The following is an 18567-nucleotide window of genomic DNA, read 5'->3' as shown; positions in this document are numbered from 1 at the left end:
TCTAGTGGTCCAGTGCGGTCAGGGGTCTAGTGGTCCAGTGAGGTCAGGGGTCTAGTGGTCCAGTGTGGTCAGGGGTCTAGTGGTCCAATGTGGTTATTGGTCTAGTGGTCCAGTGTGGTCAGGAGTCTAGTGGTCCAGTGTGGTCAGTGGTCTAGTGGTCCAGTGCGGTCAGAGGTCTAGTGGTCCAGTGCGGTCAGAGGTCTAGTGGTCCAGTTTGATCAGGGGTCTAGTGGTCCAGTGTGGTCAGGGGTCTAGTGGTCCAGTGTGGTCATTGGTCTAGTGGTCCAGTGAGGTCAGGGGTCTAGTGGTCCAGTGCGGTCAGTGGTCTAGTGGTCCAGTGTGGTCAGGGGTCTAGTGGTCCAGTGTGGTCAGGGTCCTAGTGGTACAGTGCGGTCAGGGGTCTATTCATCTAGTGCGGTCAGTGGTCTAGTGGTCCAGTGTGGTCAGGGGTCTAGTGGTCCAGTGTGGTCAGGCGTCTAGTGGTCCAGTGTGGTCAGGGGTCTAGTGGTCCAGTGCGGTCAGGGATATTCTGTAAGAAGAACATGTTGGTGTCAAGCACATATATTGTCACTTACAATAAGTAGCATTCATGTCATTCACACTCCATCCAGCTCCACTGATTCTGGTGCAATTAAAATTTTTCTCTAGCCCTCACCATCAGTGGTGATATTTTTGGCACCCAATATGCTAATCCCTATACTGTCAGGGGGGTGGTCCTAAACTCTGCTCTGGCCCAGGACTGCCTACCTGACAGTAGAGAGCCAAATTAGCATATTGGTGGCTGCTACTGACTGCTCAAGGCGAAAAAATGACAACTACGCCAGCATCAATCAAACAAAACCTACCAAAGGGGGCAAGGAGCTAAAGTTGGTGAAGGTTGTAACAGGTTCTCGTTAGCCCCTCAGATACTTTCTAAGGGTTTTGAATACCAGTCGTTCTCCGGTCTTGTTCTCTTAACATTGATCAGATACAATGGGGCTCCATTCGGTGGTGAGATCCTGTTACTTGTGCTATTTATGGCTTCCAGCAGGGGCGTAACTACAGCAGAAACAGACATAGCAGCTGCTATGGGGCCCGCAGTGTCAGGGGGCCCGGCATCCGGCGAATGGCGAATATGCAATATATAAATATTATGCTGCACGTTGTACATTATAATATGTAAATAACGGTAAAATCTTCTACAGTACACAACTTAGTTGGAAACTAAGATAATGTCAGGGAGGGGACGGCAGGACTAGGAATCTCATTGGGGAAGTCGTCCTGCCGCCTACTTCCCCATGTGCCCTGCAGTTACTGGGGCAGACATGTTCCCTTAACCCCCCATGGATTAAGAAGAAGCCTGATGAAGGGGGGCCCCTTGAGAAGTCAGCTATGGGGCCCGGCCTCTCCTTGTTACCCCCCTGGCTTCCAGTTTGTTGTCCCTTATTTCCCAGCTCTATTTTATGGAGTATTTAATAAAAATGATTAAATATTGTGCATTTTTACTGATTACTTATAATTAAGAGGGAGATCTACAGATCGACTAATGTGTATCAGATCTTTCCATATTTTCATGAAGAAAGAAGCGGTGGAACCACACGACACAGAAGTGATGGAAGAGAAAGCATGAAATGGTTAAATATAATTGCCTCCCATGCGATGTATAAAGTGCGGCGGGTCCATATACACCGGTGCCGCGCACAATGTGCTACATTTCAGGCAAATACAAATGGAGCCATTTAGCCCCTTATTATTTTAGATTCCTGGATAAATTGTAGCCTTTATTAAGAGCCGCACAGAATTGTTAGTTGTCAGCATTCTGATTATTATGTATTGAGTTTCTTACATTTCAAGGTTGTTTTTCTGTATTGCGCTACTTAGACTATAATAGAGGCTCTCTGCATGTCGCGGCTTAATCCTGCCATCCGACCTAAGTAGTAGGAATATCTGATATTCACAGGGGCTGCATCACAGAGATGTTGCTGATAACCCCAGACTTGTGTTCAGGAAAGAGTAAGATGTATATCTGCACTAAGGAAAATGCCCTGGGGGTAAGGAGTAGTGGGGGTGCACAACAGAGAGTGTCCCTGGGGGTAAGGAGTAGTGGGGGTGCACAACAGAGAGTGTCCCTGGGGGTGAGGAGTAGTGGGGGTGCACAACAGAGAGTGTCCCTGGGGGTGAGGAGTAGTGAGGGTGCACAACAGAGAGTGTCCCTGGGGGTAAGGAGTAGTGCTGGTGCACAACAGAGAGTGTCCCTGGGGGTGAGGAGTAGTGGGGGTGCACAATGGAGAGTGTCCCTGGGGGTGAGGAGTAGTGGGGGTGCACAACAGAGAGTGTCCCTGGGGGTGAGGAGTAGTGGGGGTGCACAACAGAGAGTGTCCCTGGGGGTGAGGAGTAGTGGGGGTGCACAACAGAGAGTGTCCCTGGGGGTAAGGAGCAGTGGTGGTGCACAACAGAGAGTGTCCCTGGGGGTAAGGAGTAGTGCTGGTGCACAACAGAGAGTGTCCCTGGGGGTAAGGAGTAGTGCTGGTGCACAACAGAGAGTGTCCCTGGGGGTAAGGAGTAGTGCTGGTGCACAACAGAGAGTGTCCCTGGGGGTGAGGAGTAGTGGGGGTGCACAATGGAGAGTGTCCCTGGGGGTGAGGAGTAGTGGGGGTGCACAACAGAGAGTGTCCCTGGGGGTGAGGAGCAGTGGGGGTGCACAACAGAGAGTGTCCCTGGGGGTAAGGAGTAGTGCTGGTGCACAACAGAGAGTGTCCCTGGGGGTAAGGAGTAGTGGGGGTGCACAACAGAGAGTGTCCCTGGGGGTAAGGAGTAGTGGGGGTGCACAACAGAGAGTGTCCCTGGGGGTAAGGAGTACTGCTGGTGCACAACAGAGAGTGTTCTTGGGGGTAAGGAGTAGTGGGAGTGCAGAACGTAGAGTGTCCCTGGGGGTGAGGAGTAGTGGGGGTGCGCAGTAGAGAGTGTCCCTGGGGGTGAGGAGCAGTGGGGGTGCACAACAGAGAGTGTCCCTGGGGGTGAGGAGCAGTGGGGGTGTCAGGGTCAGGCCAATCCCAGTATCAAGGGGCAACATCAGGCTGGAGGCAGTAGACCTTATCCCAGGCTGCAGGAGCTGGTCAGTTCTAAAAATATGTGAAGAGGCTTAGGGCCTCAGGGCAGGGGCACATTCTGGATTACCAGTTTTCTTTCCTCTATCAAATATTTATTTGTGGCTGAGAAGCAGTGGCCTAGGAAAACCACCTTCTCCTGACGGTACTGGAGTTTATCTCTGGAAACTTTACAACCCTTCTGGAATAAAAAATACATAAAGTCAATAAATGCATCCTGGCAAATAAAAATAGTAGGTTTTCCGCATACTAATAAGGAGAACATCCAGTAAGGGGCTAGTCTGTCAGTCTACTCCCTGTAGGGCCGTGGGGTATTGGCTGGGTGAGTTTTATCTTTTCCCTTGTGGGAGTCTATATCAGGTATACTGGAATATTAAATTGGTAAAGATAAATAAATACTGGTAATTTTTATGCAGGGGCACAGAGAGAAGAACATTTGCTAAATTAATAATAGTGAATAATTTGTCACTTTCGGGGACTGCTGCCAGTGTGGGACACTCATTGGCAGCTTGGAGATCATAGACTATCCTACATGTATGTTGTTTTTTCTGGGTTTTTTTCTTGACTGCAAATGGGTTAAAATTATCACTGGGCTAGCAGGGGAGGGTTTGACAATAAGAGAAGCTGTCTGGGGGCATGTACTTGCTGACATCCTTGTTAGTTACCGCCCCCCTATTAGAATATGGCCACTCATTTTAGTTATTTTAGTAATGTCTCCTCTCAGCAAGTGGAAGCACGCCCCCTTGAATTGGGCTCGTCCGGAATCTAAACGTTTGTCAGTTATATTTATTGTGGTCTGTGAAACATTAATCTTAGTTTCCCTCTGTCTTTCAGTTATAATTCCCTCTATTGCCCCCCCCCTCCTTGTAAATTTGCACTTGCAAAATCACTGTCTGTTCTTCTCCCAAACACAGCACAGATTGCTTCAAGACCAGTTCTCAAATATAAATTATAAGCAGCTATGGAGAAATTTAGCTATTAAGAAATAAAATTCAGTGACACACTATAGGGAAGTGTCACTATACATCAGTTCTGAACTATCCCAGCGATCATCGTAAAAAAAATGACTCTCATCACTCAGACAATCAGCTCTTAGACCTGAAAAGTATCAGAAGCTACTAACTTATTCTACACCAATGATTATAGGGAAGTCCAACACATATATAATATGCATTAACTTACCGTGATTCAGTGAGGCTGCGCGGTCCTCTATTGGTGTGGACAAGCGTTCGTCCTCCGTCCTCCGGTTCGGGTTCTCGGGTGTACGGTATCAGCGGGGATGGCCCCACGTTGGGCGCCAGCTGTCAGGGTCGGGCCAATCCCGCCTTACATTCTTCTCTCAGACACTCCAAATTAGTTGAGCATGCGTGCACGTTTGGATAAGAAAAGACAGAAAACTGAAGTTCTGTTTTATCTTAGATTCATGCTCTTAACTTGCCGAACAGAAAAAAGAAATGAACTGTGTTTATTTCCTGATTACATAGCTTTTTATACTCATAGGAGAGGTGTGGTTACATACATTAAAATCATTATAATTGGTTATAGCTAAGCACATATGTCTGGTCCTCAGGCTCTTGCTGATTGGTCTTCCAACTTAAATTATGGTTGCCATACAGGCGTTATCTTCTGTAGCCTGAAGATTAGGAAGTTAACCGTTACTCCAAAAACCTGGTGCTATCTTTGGAGCAACATCTGCTCTTCCATCTTCTGCTTTTCATCACAAGACCTAAATTCCGTTAACAGTTGCATATCTGGTTAAAGCTGATGTAAAGGAAAAGCTCTGTATTTCTCAACAGTTAAAATACAAAATATAGAGCAAAGGGCACATGTATACAATCACAAGGCCTATAATCATTAGAAGCATATAACCATTACTTTGGCCCTCACAGGGGTGCACAACAGAGAGTGTCCCTGGTGGTGAGGAGTAGTGGGGGTGCACAACAGAGAGTGTCCCTGGGGGTAAGGAGCAGTGGTGGTGCACAACAGAGAGTGTCCCTGGGGGTAAGGAGTAGTGCTGGTGCACAACAGAGAGTGTCCCTGGGGGTAAGGAGTACTGCTGGTGCACAACAGAGAGTGTCCCTGGGGGTGAGGAGTAGTGGGGGTGCACAACAGAGAGTGTCCCTGGGGGTAAGGAGCAGTGGTGGTGCACAACAGAGAGTGTCCCTGGGGGTAAGGAGTAGTGCTGGTGCACAACAGAGAGTGTCCCTGGGGGTAAGGAGTAGTGCTGGTGCACAACAGAGAGTGTCCCTGGGGGTAAGGAGTAGTGCTGGTGCACAACAGAGAGTGTCCCTGGGGGTGAGGAGTAGTGGGGGTGCACAATGGAGAGTGTCCCTGGGGGTGAGGAGCAGTGGGGGTGCACAACAGAGAGTGTCCCTGGGGGTGAGGAGCAGTGGGGGTGCACAACAGAGAGTGTCCCTGGGGGTAAGGAGTAGTGCTGGTGCACAACAGAGAGTGTCCCTGGGGGTAAGGAGTAGTGGGGGTGCACAACAGAGAGTGTCCCTGGGGGTAAGGAGTAGTGGGGGTGCACAACAGAGAGTGTCCCTGGGGGTAAGGAGTACTGCTGGTGCACAACAGAGAGTGTTCTTGGGGGTAAGGAGTAGTGGGAGTGCAGAACGTAGAGTGTCCCTGGGGGTGAGGAGTAGTGGGGGTGCGCAGTAGAGAGTGTCCCTGGGGGTGAGGAGCAGTGGGGGTGCACAACAGAGAGTGTCCCTGGGGGTGAGGAGCAGTGGGGGTGCACAACAGAGAGTGTCCCTGGGGGTGAGGAGTAGTGGGGGTGCACAACAGAGAGTGTCCCTGGGGGTAAGGAGCAGTGGTGGTGCACAACAGAGAGTGTCCCTGGGGGTAAGGAGTAGTGCTGGTGCACAACAGAGAGTGTCCCTGGGGGTAAGGAGTAGTGCTGGTGCACAACAGAGAGTGTCCCTGGGGGTGAGGAGTAGTGGGGGTGCACAACAGAGAGTGTCCCTGGGGGTAAGGAGCAGTGGTGGTGCACAACAGAGAGTGTCCCTGGGGGTAAGGAGTAGTGCTGGTGCACAACAGAGAGTGTCCCTGGGGGTAAGGAGTACTGCTGGTGCACAACAGAGAGTGTCCCTGGGGGTGAGGAGTAGTGGGGGTGCACAACAGAGAGTGTCCCTGGGGGTAAGGAGCAGTGGTGGTGCACAACAGAGAGTGTCCCTGGGGGTAAGGAGTAGTGCTGGTGCACAACAGAGAGTGTCCCTGGGGGTAAGGAGTAGTGCTGGTGCACAACAGAGAGTGTCCCTGGGGGTAAGGAGTAGTGCTGGTGCACAACAGAGAGTGTCCCTGGGGGTGAGGAGTAGTGGGGGTGCACAATGGAGAGTGTCCCTGGGGGTGAGGAGCAGTGGGGGTGCACAACAGAGAGTGTCCCTGGGGGTGAGGAGCAGTGGGGGTGCACAACAGAGAGTGTCCCTGGGGGTAAGGAGTAGTGCTGGTGCACAACAGAGAGTGTCCCTGGGGGTAAGGAGTAGTGGGGGTGCACAACAGAGAGTGTCCCTGGGGGTAAGGAGTAGTGGGGGTGCACAACAGAGAGTGTCCCTGGGGGTAAGGAGTACTGCTGGTGCACAACAGAGAGTGTTCTTGGGGGTAAGGAGTAGTGGGAGTGCAGAACGTAGAGTGTCCCTGGGGGTGAGGAGTAGTGGGGGTGCGCAGTAGAGAGTGTCCCTGGGGGTGAGGAGCAGTGGGGGTGCACAACAGAGAGTGTCCCTGGGGGTGAGGAGCAGTGGGGGTGCACAACAGAGAGTGTCCCTGGGGGTGAGGAGTAGTGGGGGTGCACAACAGAGAGTGTCCCTGGGGGTAAGGAGCAGTGGTGGTGCACAACAGAGAGTGTCCCTGGGGGTAAGGAGTAGTGCTGGTGCACAACAGAGAGTGTCCCTGGGGGTAAGGAGTAGTGCTGGTGCACAACAGAGAGTGTCCCTGGGGGTAAGGAGTAGTGCTGGTGCACAACAGAGAGTGTCCCTGGGGGTGAGGAGTAGTGGGGGTGCACAATGGAGAGTGTCCCTGGGGGTGAGGAGTAGTGGGGGTGCACAACAGAGAGTGTCCCTGGGGGTAAGGAGCAGTGGGGGTGCACAACAGAGAGTGTCCCTGGGGGTGAGGAGTAGTGGGGGTGCACAACAGAGAGTGTCCCTGGGGGTAAGGAGTAGTGGGGGTGCACAACAGAGAGTGTCCCTGGGGGTAAGGAGTAGTGGGGGTGCACAACAGAGAGTGTCCCTGGGGGTGAGGAGTAGTGGGGGTGCACAACAGAGAGTGTCCCTGGGGGTGAGGAGCAGTGGGGGTGCACAACAGAGAGTGTCCCTGGGGGTAAGGAGTAGTGGGGGTGCACAACAGAGAGTGTCCCTGGGGGTGAGGAGCAGTGGGGGTGCACAACAGAGAGTGTCCCTGGGGGTAAGGAGTAGTGCTGGTGCACAACAGAGAGTGTCCCTGGGGGTGAGGAGTAGTGGGGGTGCACAACAGAGAGTGTCCCTGGGGGGTGAGGAGTAGTGGGGGTGCACAACAGAGAGTGTCCCTGGGGGTAAGGAGTAGTGGGGGTGCACAACAGAGAGTGTCCCTGGGGGTAAGGAGTAGTGGTGGTGTGCAACGGAGAGTGTCCCTGGGGGTGAGGAGTAGTGGTGGTGTGCAACGGAGAGTGTCCCTGGGGGTAAGGAGAAGCCGGGGTGCACAACGGAGAGTGTCCCTGGGGGTAAGGAGTAGTGGGGGTGCACAACAGAGAGTGTCCCTGGGGGTGAGGAGTAGTGGGGGTGCACAACGGAGAGTGTCCGAGGATGGGATGCCATAAGACAAAAGACTCTTCCAGAGGCAGTGCCCGTGGGTGCCCCTGTTTTCTCGATTGGGCACTGCCCACCACCCACTCCACCCCTGACAAACAATGATTGACCCATCACCCATAGTGTAGAAAACAGGCAGATTAGTAGAGGTGACACTGCACCGTCTGCCTCGGGAAACTTCAATTACACGGTGGATGGAAAGGTCAAGCAAAAACACAAAGGGTAAAAAATATTGTGTATTTGTAATATTAAAAATTACAAAAAAAAAATAATGTTTAATTAAACTCTACTCCCGCTCCTGGCTCATATTTCGTGACAGTCCCCTGGTCTTTGGCATTTATGGTTTGACTAGAATTTCCAGAACCAGAAGTGGACTATAATGTCTTCTAGGGTGCCCACGGTGCCCAAACCTCTACCAAATTTTATACTGCGGCTCTCACCCATGAAATGAGATGAAATGTCCTAAGGCAGGGATGTTGCATCCTCCATTCTCCAAGAAGCTGATTCTGAATACCAGATGTAGGAAGTGATTCCACACTTGTAGGGGCCATAATATTCATACAGCCCAGTGCCCATGGGGGTCTGCATCCGCCCCTGTCCAGAAGTCACAGTAGCCAATCAGTAGCCTCCATAGACCAGGAGATGTCTCTGCCCCTTATGTCACAAGTGGTCTGAGGAGGCTATTGATTGGCTAAAGTGATCTGTATCCCACCCACCTCTGGCCAAGCTGCGTGTACCCAAGACTACTACAACGAGGGAACTGGGAGGAGGAGCAGGGGAAGTACATTTTATTTTTCTGGGTCGTTGCCTACAACAGACTTCTGAGGGGTTTTCAGGATTCATGGGATGTGTCCTACACCATGTGTATTTCTCCATTTTTGGGATAAATTTGAACTTCCTTTCATCTTTTAAGAGTAATTTTCTCTTCATTGTCACTTGACATCAATTGTTGTAAATTCTCAGGATCCTTAAAAAAACTTGCAAGTCTAAAGCATTTTCCTTCTCTGTGTTGAGCTGTTTTCTTGTTACATCATCTCAAAATGTAAAAGTAAATGACAAACTAGGTTAAAAGGGGTGTCCCTAACTGTGATTGGACAGTATCAGAATGACTGGACACATTTCCAAATGGTAACACCCAGAGATCGAATTTTATACAATCAAGAATGTAAATATTTGCTGATACAAATACGTCTTTTATCCATTTCCACATGAGGCCACGCCCATTTCATAGACCACACCCCTTTGTCATGCAATAGTTTAAAAGCCTTTAAGTATCGTGAAAGGTCTTTCAGAAAAGTTTTGACACAAATGACACACAGATAGATACATCTGTCCCTAAATGTTGTGTCACATCTTGGACCTACTGTAAGATTATGGTCCTATAGGTCCATCTGGCCCCATCACTCCACAACCATTGCAAGGTGGCTGAAAGTTTGAACCTAATTTAATAATCCTATTTGCATTGGAAATGAACATTTGCTGATGCCGTAATGATTAGATGTGATTTCCTTCCCACGTATCGCTGTCCCTGGTCTTCTACTGATCTTTGAGGAGAGTCTGGTATCGCGGTCTTGTGCGCACCAGTGATTTTATTTGGTGAACAGAAGCAAAAAAGTTAAGACTTTAGGAATGAATCAAATCATCTGCTCAGTGAAGGCCTGATGGTGCAGATTAAGATATCAGAAATGAGTGATGATAATCTCATTAACCTTGAGTTTTTCAACTCCTCCGAGCCTGTTTTCAGTAAATGCGCGGGAGCAGGTGGTGTTTGGATTCTGATTTTAGGATTTATTCAGGGCAGAGATGAACTCTCTTTATTTAGCACTAGCAAGGAGTGACATGGGGGCTGAAATACTCAACCAAAGCTTCCTGCTAACTAAAACGTGTGTAATATATACACAATAAACCCAACCTGCACCATTCCCAGCAGCCTTAGAGGAGCATTGCTATTAAAGTTATGATATTTCACAAATACCTGATAGTTGTGGGTCTCAGGTGTAAGACTCATATCCATGATAAGAATGGTGTTTCCCTGGCAGTGTCCCATGCTCGGGCTAAATGGAGAGAGTGCTTGTCATTTTACTCTATTGGGCCTACAATCTCCGAAATATTTTTGGTTCTCCAGTAGAGTTAATGGAGATCATGGTCACCTCTCCATTGGCCATGATGTGACCACCTTTACAATTGGCAGGAATTCGGGCACCACTTCATCTGGCCACAGGAAGGACACCTCTTTATTGGGTTAGGGCGCAGCCACCTATCCATTTTTCCAGGATGACACTCCCTTTCCATTTGGACAGGGCAAGGCTACCACTCCATTAGCCCAGAACATGGTCACACTCCATTTCACCAGAATATGGCTTTAGCCAGGATGCATCCATCTCTGCATTTGACAAGGGTATGGCCACCTCTCCATTTGGCCAGGATGGGGACACCACTCTCTATTTGGCCACGATGTGTCTACCTCTCGATTTGGCTAGGAAACAGCCACCACTCCATTTGGCCAGGACACAGCCACCTCTCCATTTGGCAACAACGTGGCCACCTCTCCATTTGGCCAGGATGTGGACACCTCTCCATTTGGCCAGGATGTGGACACCTCTCCATTTGGCCAGGATGTGGACACCTCTCCATTTGGTCAGGATGTGGACACCTCTCCATTTGGCCAGGATGTGGACACCTCTCCATTTGGCCAGGAAACAGCCACCACTCCTTTTGGCTAGGAGGCATCCACTTCTCCATTTGACCACAAAGTGGCTGCCTCTTCATTTCCCTGTAGTCAACTCCCCCCATTAGCTAATTTATCACATATCCTGTAGATACGGAAAGTATTCAGACCCCTTTACATTTTTCATTCTTTGTTTCATTTTAGCCAATTAGTAAGATCAAAAAAGTTCTTTTCACCCCTGGATTTGGGGATCCTCTGCCTCTTCTGCCTTGCAGATCCTCTCCAGCTGCCTCAGTTTGGATATCTGAGCATGGTGACACAGGTGCACGGCTCGTTATGGCACACAGATCTGATTACTGTCTGTGATATAACGAGCCGTGCACCCGTGTCACCATGGTCAGATTTCTATCCACTGGAAGTAATCATAGAAGCTTTCTATAAGATGACAGCAAGCAGAGATCGAGAATACTGTGAGGGAATGATACAGAAAGTATATTGGAAAGTTCTATAACTTTTTATCATAAAAACAATAACATTAATTTCCTAAAATGGGAACACCCCTTCAAAAGTGATTGCTGGGGGTCCCCATGTGATGGCTAGAATGGAGATCTCAAGACCCCTCATCCCCTCTTACAGGATTGAATGGAGCAGAGGTCACACATAGAGCAGTCTGTGAAATATTGTATAATGTGGTATAACACTGCATTGGTCTCAGGAGAGGCAAACAAAGGGCCAGATGTATCACTTGTTTTTTCTGTTGTTTTTGCACCAGTTTTGCGACTAAACACCAGACTAGCCGTGCAGCAAAAATAACCAGCTTTCCCTCATTTATCCTAGCAATCCACCTGCACCTAATAATTATTCATCATAAGCAACTTTTCAATCAGGTGCAAAAAATGGGCGCAAAAACACTTGAGCCTGAAGGTGGCGTAAACTGAGAAGCAACACTGAGGTATTGTGCAGAGCAGCTCATCCCCAGCAGTAGAGCTCAGCAGACACTACAGACACCACCTGCAGCCTCTGTTTATAGTCCATGACCTTCTATTTCCAAACAATCTGCAAAAGCCTCAGCTCAGAGCAGGAGAGAAGAGAAGTTTGTAGGATATTGCTGATAGAGAAGTGTGTTGGATAGGACAGAGAAGTGTCCCCCGTGTAGCAGGATGACCACACTGGTGTCTGAGGGGGATACTGACCAGAATTACAGGGGGGAGCAGAAGATCAGCACCAGAGGATCCCCTCCAGGAGAAGCCACTGCTGAAGAGGTCACTGGGTGCAGGGTGTCACACACCTGGGTGCTGCTGAGGAGGTCACTGGGTGCAGGGTGTCACACACCTGGGTGCTGCTGTGGGGGTCATTCTCATGCTGGGGTGCGGGCAGGGCCGGATTATAGGCGGGGCTCCCGGGGCTCTAGCCCCGGGGCCCCCACCATCTTGCCCCCCCAGGGGGCCTCCACCAGATGCCACCCCCCGCGCCTCCCCTCCTGAGCTGACATCTCCCTGAAGCCCGGCCGCATCCCCGGCACAGGAGACTGCCAGTGCCACCTGCCCGCCCCCCGGAACAGGTCACAGCCTCCTCTCCCGCCCATCCGCTTGCATGGTCAAGCTTACCGCCCCGCGCCCGCCCTCCGCCTATTCCCCTCCAAGGCTGAGCCACACGCCCCGCGGCAAAGTTGACCGCCTCCACGACCGCCCACACCCCGCATGGCCACCCAAGCAGCCCCGCAGCCCCGCTAGTACTCGCGCCACCCCCGCCGGAAAAAGCACCAGCCCTCCGCAACTCCAACCATTCCCCAACCCCACCCGCCGGAAAAAGCACCCGGCTGAACACCGCCCCACCTCCCCCCCGGCCGAACAAGCAACTCCCGCAGCCCCCCGCCGGAAAAAGCACTCACCCTCAGTAACGCCACCCACCCGAACACGGTCCCCCCGCCCCCTCCTCCCCCGCCAAAGAAGCGAAACACCCCCCGCGCGCACGTACAAACAACAGTCCGACCGCCCCCCCCCCCACGCCCGAACAAGCACTCCTCGCAAGACCCCCACCCGCTCGAACACCCGCCACGGACGGTCAACCGGAAATGTAAGTACATAAAAATGTATTTGTGTGTATATATGTATATACAGTGTAGAGGTGTATCTATGTATATACAGTGTAGAGGTGTATATAAATAGTGTATATACTGTGTACAGGTGCCTGTACAGTGTATATACTGTGTACAGGTGCATGTACAGTGTATATACTGTGTACAGGTGCATGTACAGTGTATTTACTGTGTACAGGTGCATGTACAGTGTATATACTGTGTATAGGTGCATGTACAGTGTATATACTGTGTATAGGTGCATGTACAGTGTATATAATGTGTATAGGTGCATGTACAGTGTATTTACTGTGTATAGGTGCATGTACAGTGTATATAATGTGTATAGGTGCATGTACAGTGTATTTACTGTGTATAGGTGCATGTACAGTGTATATACTGTGTACAGGTGCATGTACAGTGTATATAATGTGTATAGGTGCATGTACAGTGTATATACTGTGTACAGGTGCATGTACAGTGTATATACTGTGTATAGGTGCATGTACAGTGTATATACTGTGTACAGGTGCATGTACAGTGTATATACTGTGTACAGGTGCATGTACAGTGTATATACTGTGTACAGGTGCATGTACAGTGTATATACTGTGTACAGGTGCATGTACAGTGTATATACTGTGTACAGGTGCATGTACAGTGTATATACTGTGTATTGGTGCATGTACAGTGTATATACTGTGTATTGGTGCATGTACAGTGTATATACTGTGTATTTGTGCATCTACTGTGGATATACTGTGTATATATGTATATGCTGTGGATATATGCATAGATACATATACTGTATTTATACGCGCATAAATTTATATCAGCATATACATGTGCACCTTTATATATTATATATATGATGTGTGTTTTTGTATATGCTTTGTATATGGTATGTATATATATGCTCTATACAGTGAATGTGTGTGTGTGGCTGTGCGGGCTGAGGTGTATGTTACATGGGACTGCATATCTGGTAGGGGTGAAGTTAGATATAAAGATGTGTTACTGGGGACGAGGCGGCTGTATGTAGCTGTGTTACTCGGGGCGAGGCGGCTGTATGTAGCTGTGTTACTGGGGGCGAGGCGGCTGTATGTAGCTGTGTTACTGGGGATGAGGCGGCTGTATGTAGCTGTGTTACTGGGGGCGAGGCGGCTGTATGTAGCTGTGTTACTGGGGGCCAGGCGGCTGTATGTAGCTGTGTTACTGGGGGTGAGGCAGCTGTATGTAGCGGTGTTACTGGGGACGAGGCGGCTGTATGTAGCTGTGTTACTCGGGGCGAGGCGGCTGTATGTAGCTGTGTTACTGGGGATGAGGCGGCTGTATGTAGCTGTGTTACTGGGGATGAGGCGGCTGTATGTAGCTGTGTTACTGGGGATGAGGCGGCTGTATGTAGCTGTGTTACTGGCGATGAGGTGGCTGTATGTAGCTGTGTTACTGGGGATGATGCGGCTGTATGTAGCTGTGTTACTGGGGATGATGCGGCTGTGTGTAGCTGTGTTACTGGGGATGAGGCGGCTGTATGTAGCGGTGTTATTGGGGATGAGGCGGCTGTATGTAGCTGTGTTACTGGGGATGAGGCGGCTGTATGTAGCTGTGTTACTGGGGATGATGCGGCTGTGTGTAGCTGTGTTACTGGGGATGAGGCGGCTGTATGTAGCGGTGTTATTGGGGATGAGGCGGCTGTGTGTAGCTGTGTTACTGGGGATGAGGCGGCTGTATGTAGCGGTGTTATTGGGGATGAGGCGGCTGTATGTAGCTGTGTTACTGGGGATGAGGCGGCTGTATGTCGCTGTGTTACTGGGGGTGAGGCGGCTGTATGTAGCTGTGTTACTGGGGGCCAGGCAGCTTTATGTAGCTGTGTTACTGGGGAGGAGGCTGCTGTATGTAGCTGTGTTACTGGGGATGAGGCTGCTGTATGTAGCTGTGTTACTGGGGGTGAGGCGGCTGTATGTAGCTGTGTTACTGGGGGCCAGGCGGCTGTATGTCACTGTGTTACTGGGGGCGAGGCGGCTGTATGTCGCTGTGTTACTGGGGGCGAGGCGGCTGTATGTCGCTGTGTTACTGGGGGCGAGGCTGCTGTATGTAGCTGTATTACTGGGGATGAGGCGGCTGTATGTAGCTGTGTTACTGGGGGCCAGGCAGCTTTATGTAGCTGTGTTACTGGGGAGGAGGCTGCTGTATGTAGCTGTGTTACTGGGGATGAGGCTGCTGTATGTAGCTGTGTTACTGGGGGCCAGGCGGCTGTATGTCACTGTGTTACTGGGGGCGAAGCGGCTGTATGTCGCTGTGTTACTGGGGGCGAGGCGGCTGTATGTCGCTGTGTTACTGGGGGCGAGGCGGCTGTATGTCGCTGTGTTACTGGGGATGAGGCGGCTGTATGTCGCTGTGTTACTGGGGGTGAGGCGGCTGTATGTCGCTGTGTTACTGGGGGCGAGGCGGCTGTATGTCGCTGTGTTACTGGGGGTGAGGCGGCTGTATGTTGCTGTGTTACTGGGGGTGAGGCGGCTGTATGTAGCTGTGTTACTGGGGGCGAGGCGGCTGTATGTCGCTGTGTTACTGGGGGCGAGGCGGCTGTATGTCGCTGTGTTACTGGGGGCGAGGCGGCTGCATGTAGCTGTGTTACTGGGGGCGAGGCGGCTGTATGTAGCTGTGTTACTGGGGATGAGGCGGCTGTATGTCGCTGTGTTACTGGGGGCGAGGCGGCTGTATGTCGCTCTGTTACTGGGGGCGAGGCGGCTGTATGTAGCTGTGTTACTGGGGGCGAGGGGGCTGTATGTAGCGGTGTTACTGGGGGCGAGGCGGCTGTATGTAGCTGTGTTACTGGGGTGAGGCGGCTGTATGTAGCTGTGTTACTGGGGGCGAGGCGGCTGTATGTTGCTGTGTTACTGGGGGCGAGGCGGCTGTATGTAGCTGTGTTACTGGGGGCGAGGCGGCTGTATGTAGCTGTGTTACTGGGGGCGAGGCGGCTGTATGTTGCTGTGTTACTGGGGGCAAGGCGGCTGTATTTTGCTGTGTTACTGGGGGCGAGGCGGCTGTATGTCGCTGTGTTACTGGGGGCGAGGCGGCTGTATGTCGCTGTGTTACTGGGGAAGAGGCAGCTGTATGTAGCTGTGTTACAGCTGGGATAGTGGATAGTGAGCAGGAGGACGTGTATGCACGCTACACTTAGTGGGGGCCTCCACCAGATTTTGCGCCCAGGGGCCCCCACCAACCTTAATCCGGCCCTGGGTGCGGGAGAGAAGCAGAGAGGAGCTTGAAGGAGGATCACATGTAAGAGCTCGGATATAACATTGTGCCTAAACTGCGCCCAAAGTAAACTGATTAATAAGAGGCCGGAGCTCAGCGCATCACAGATGGTTGTAACTTGTGATTATTCAGGTGCAACAATGCGCCAGAATATACAGTAGGAGCAACAACTACACTTATGCATGGCCACAACCAAATGCACGCTGCAGTTCTAAAATGACTGTAACCCGCAATGTAACCTTAACTACATCAAGAGACGACCTGGAGTTTTAGGCTTAGATTTTCAAATCGTGAGCCCCATTTTCAGAAAAGTTAGTACCCCAACAAGACTATCATTGGCCTCAACATGTGACCCTGCTATGGACACAGATTCAATTATTGTGCATTTCTGTTTATAGATTTAAAGGGGATGTACTTAGAAAGTTATCCCCTAACTACAGGATAGGAGGTAACAAGGTGGTCGGTGAGGGTTGGACCCCACATGAGAACGGGGCACCCAGTCATCTGGAAAGCGGCAGCAGGTGGAGCTTTCTGATCACCGCGCACCATTATCTCCTGAGCACCCAATCGCTGTCAAGGAGAGAGTCTGATATAGTCAAGCGCTGTACTCAGCATTTTACAACACTCTCATACTACCGAATGGAGCAGCAGAGGACATGCTCAACCTCCCGCTCCACGCATTGGGGAGAGCAGGACCCCTACGCTCTTGAGAACTGGGGATCCCATTGTCTTGATCAGCCTTTTTCCCAGCAGTCAGACCCTCCCCGATCAGCCTGTTATCCCATATCCTGTAGGACAACCCCTTTAACTGCTTCAGTTCCTTTAATCTGGCATGGATGGTACATGATGTATTATCGGTCGCTATGGATTATCGGACGCCAGATTGAAGACATTTCCTAGAACATATCATTTTTCCATCCCTCGCTCTTTGCAGAAAATCTGTAAGATGGAAGCTCCTGCGGCTGTCATCACTCAGAGCCCTGGAAATGATGAACATTGTGGAAAATACCCAGCGCTGTCTCCGGATAAGGCAACATATGAAAGCATTGAGACATCTTCCATATTTTTGCACAGAAATGCCGTCACCCATGTAGCGCAATGTATCTGTCTGGACGTCTTTGTTACAATATAATTCTCAGTGCGCGGTAATGTAGCAAAAGCCAATACAGCGAGTAACTCAAGACTGGAGCAACTCGTGAAGGTCAAGTAGGGCGCCTACGGGGACTTGTTCTGAGCTAACAGATGAGGCCGGGAGGCAAACTACAGAGGAGATTGGAGAACATACGGAGAGGAGATGTGTGAGGCGCTGGATGAAGTTTGGAGGGATTTCGCAAGTCTCAAGTTAACTGAATGTCTACAATATGTCACGACGAACATTAAGGTCTCACAGATAATTCAGGAACTTGTTCTGCTGCATCCGCTCGGATTATTAGTAATCCTACAACAATAATAAACTAAGAGTAATCAACAATCCCCTTATGGAAAAGAGGACAACGTATCCAATGGACCTTAAAGGGGCGGTCAGCAATCTCCGCCAGCTCCATAGAGATGAATGGAGCAGAATGGGCATGTGAGGTCATCTGCTCCGCTCATCTCTGACAGCGGTACCTCGGACCCCATCAGACCCCCGTTCTCGTGATCTGTGGGCATCTCATCACTGAGACCACCGCTGGTCAGCAAGTTAACTTGTTTCCTGGAAAATACCTTTAATGGAGGAATTTATTATAGTTGGAAATATTCATAACCCCCAAACATTTCCTAATTTTTAAATGTTAGATCCACAAACTTCAATGCATTTCATTGATATTCTATATGAAGGAGCATAAAGAGTAACAAATATTTTCTAAGTGTAAATAAAATGTTATGTGCTTTTCCAGATGTATGCAACTTAAAAAATGGAAAAGTTTGGCATGGCGCGTAGGTAGGGGCATCAATTTGTTGGATTGGTCGAATGGCCATACATCCGGGTTCAGTCGGAGACACCTGAACCCCGGCCCCGAACTAAAAAATACAATCCCGCTCATCTCTAATAGTAATGTAACTGATGTATGAAAAGATTGATGGGGCTTTATACTGTGTGGGAGATGTAGGGGGACACTTTACTGTGTGTCAGGACTACTTACCCGTTATCCTGCTTAGGGGGCACCAATGGCTCATGTATAGGGGCACTAAGGAGCCTTAGGACTCATTTACACCGCTGAGTGTTAAGGTTGTATGTATTTTTCCTGTTTGTAATCAATTTTCCCAGCCTGAAGATTATATAAACCTCCGATTATTCCACCGCGATACAAAACACTCGGTGAATTTTGATTTCCTTGCACGACATCATAAATAGAAGGCGTTTTAGTCCTTACTGAGCCGTTTGAGATATAAATTGCTGTAAATAGAACACCTAACACTTTGTGGGAGAATTTCCTCAGATGTAATTTTTTTCTCATGAAACGTACAGTTTGTTTTTATTAAGATAAGTGAATGAGACGTTAAGGCGTCTAAAAGGGGGAGAACACAACAATCCGTCTCGGGAGTGAATTACAGACGTGCTGAGAGGCCGCCGCTTGTAGCTACAGACCTAATAAACAACACACCGAATTGATTCTGTTGAATCTTTTGTTGGTCGGTGTAAATGCGTCTCATTCCGGGGCATCGGCCGCGGTTAATAAACGGCTTCATGGTAGCGATCAGGCACCGGAAAATAAACCTCCG

The sequence above is a fragment of the Engystomops pustulosus genome, chromosome 8, assembly GCF_040894005.1.
Source record: "Engystomops pustulosus chromosome 8, aEngPut4.maternal, whole genome shotgun sequence".
NCBI classification, from domain to species: Eukaryota; Metazoa; Chordata; class Amphibia; order Anura; family Leptodactylidae; genus Engystomops; species Engystomops pustulosus.
This window is presented reverse-complemented; position numbering follows the sequence as displayed.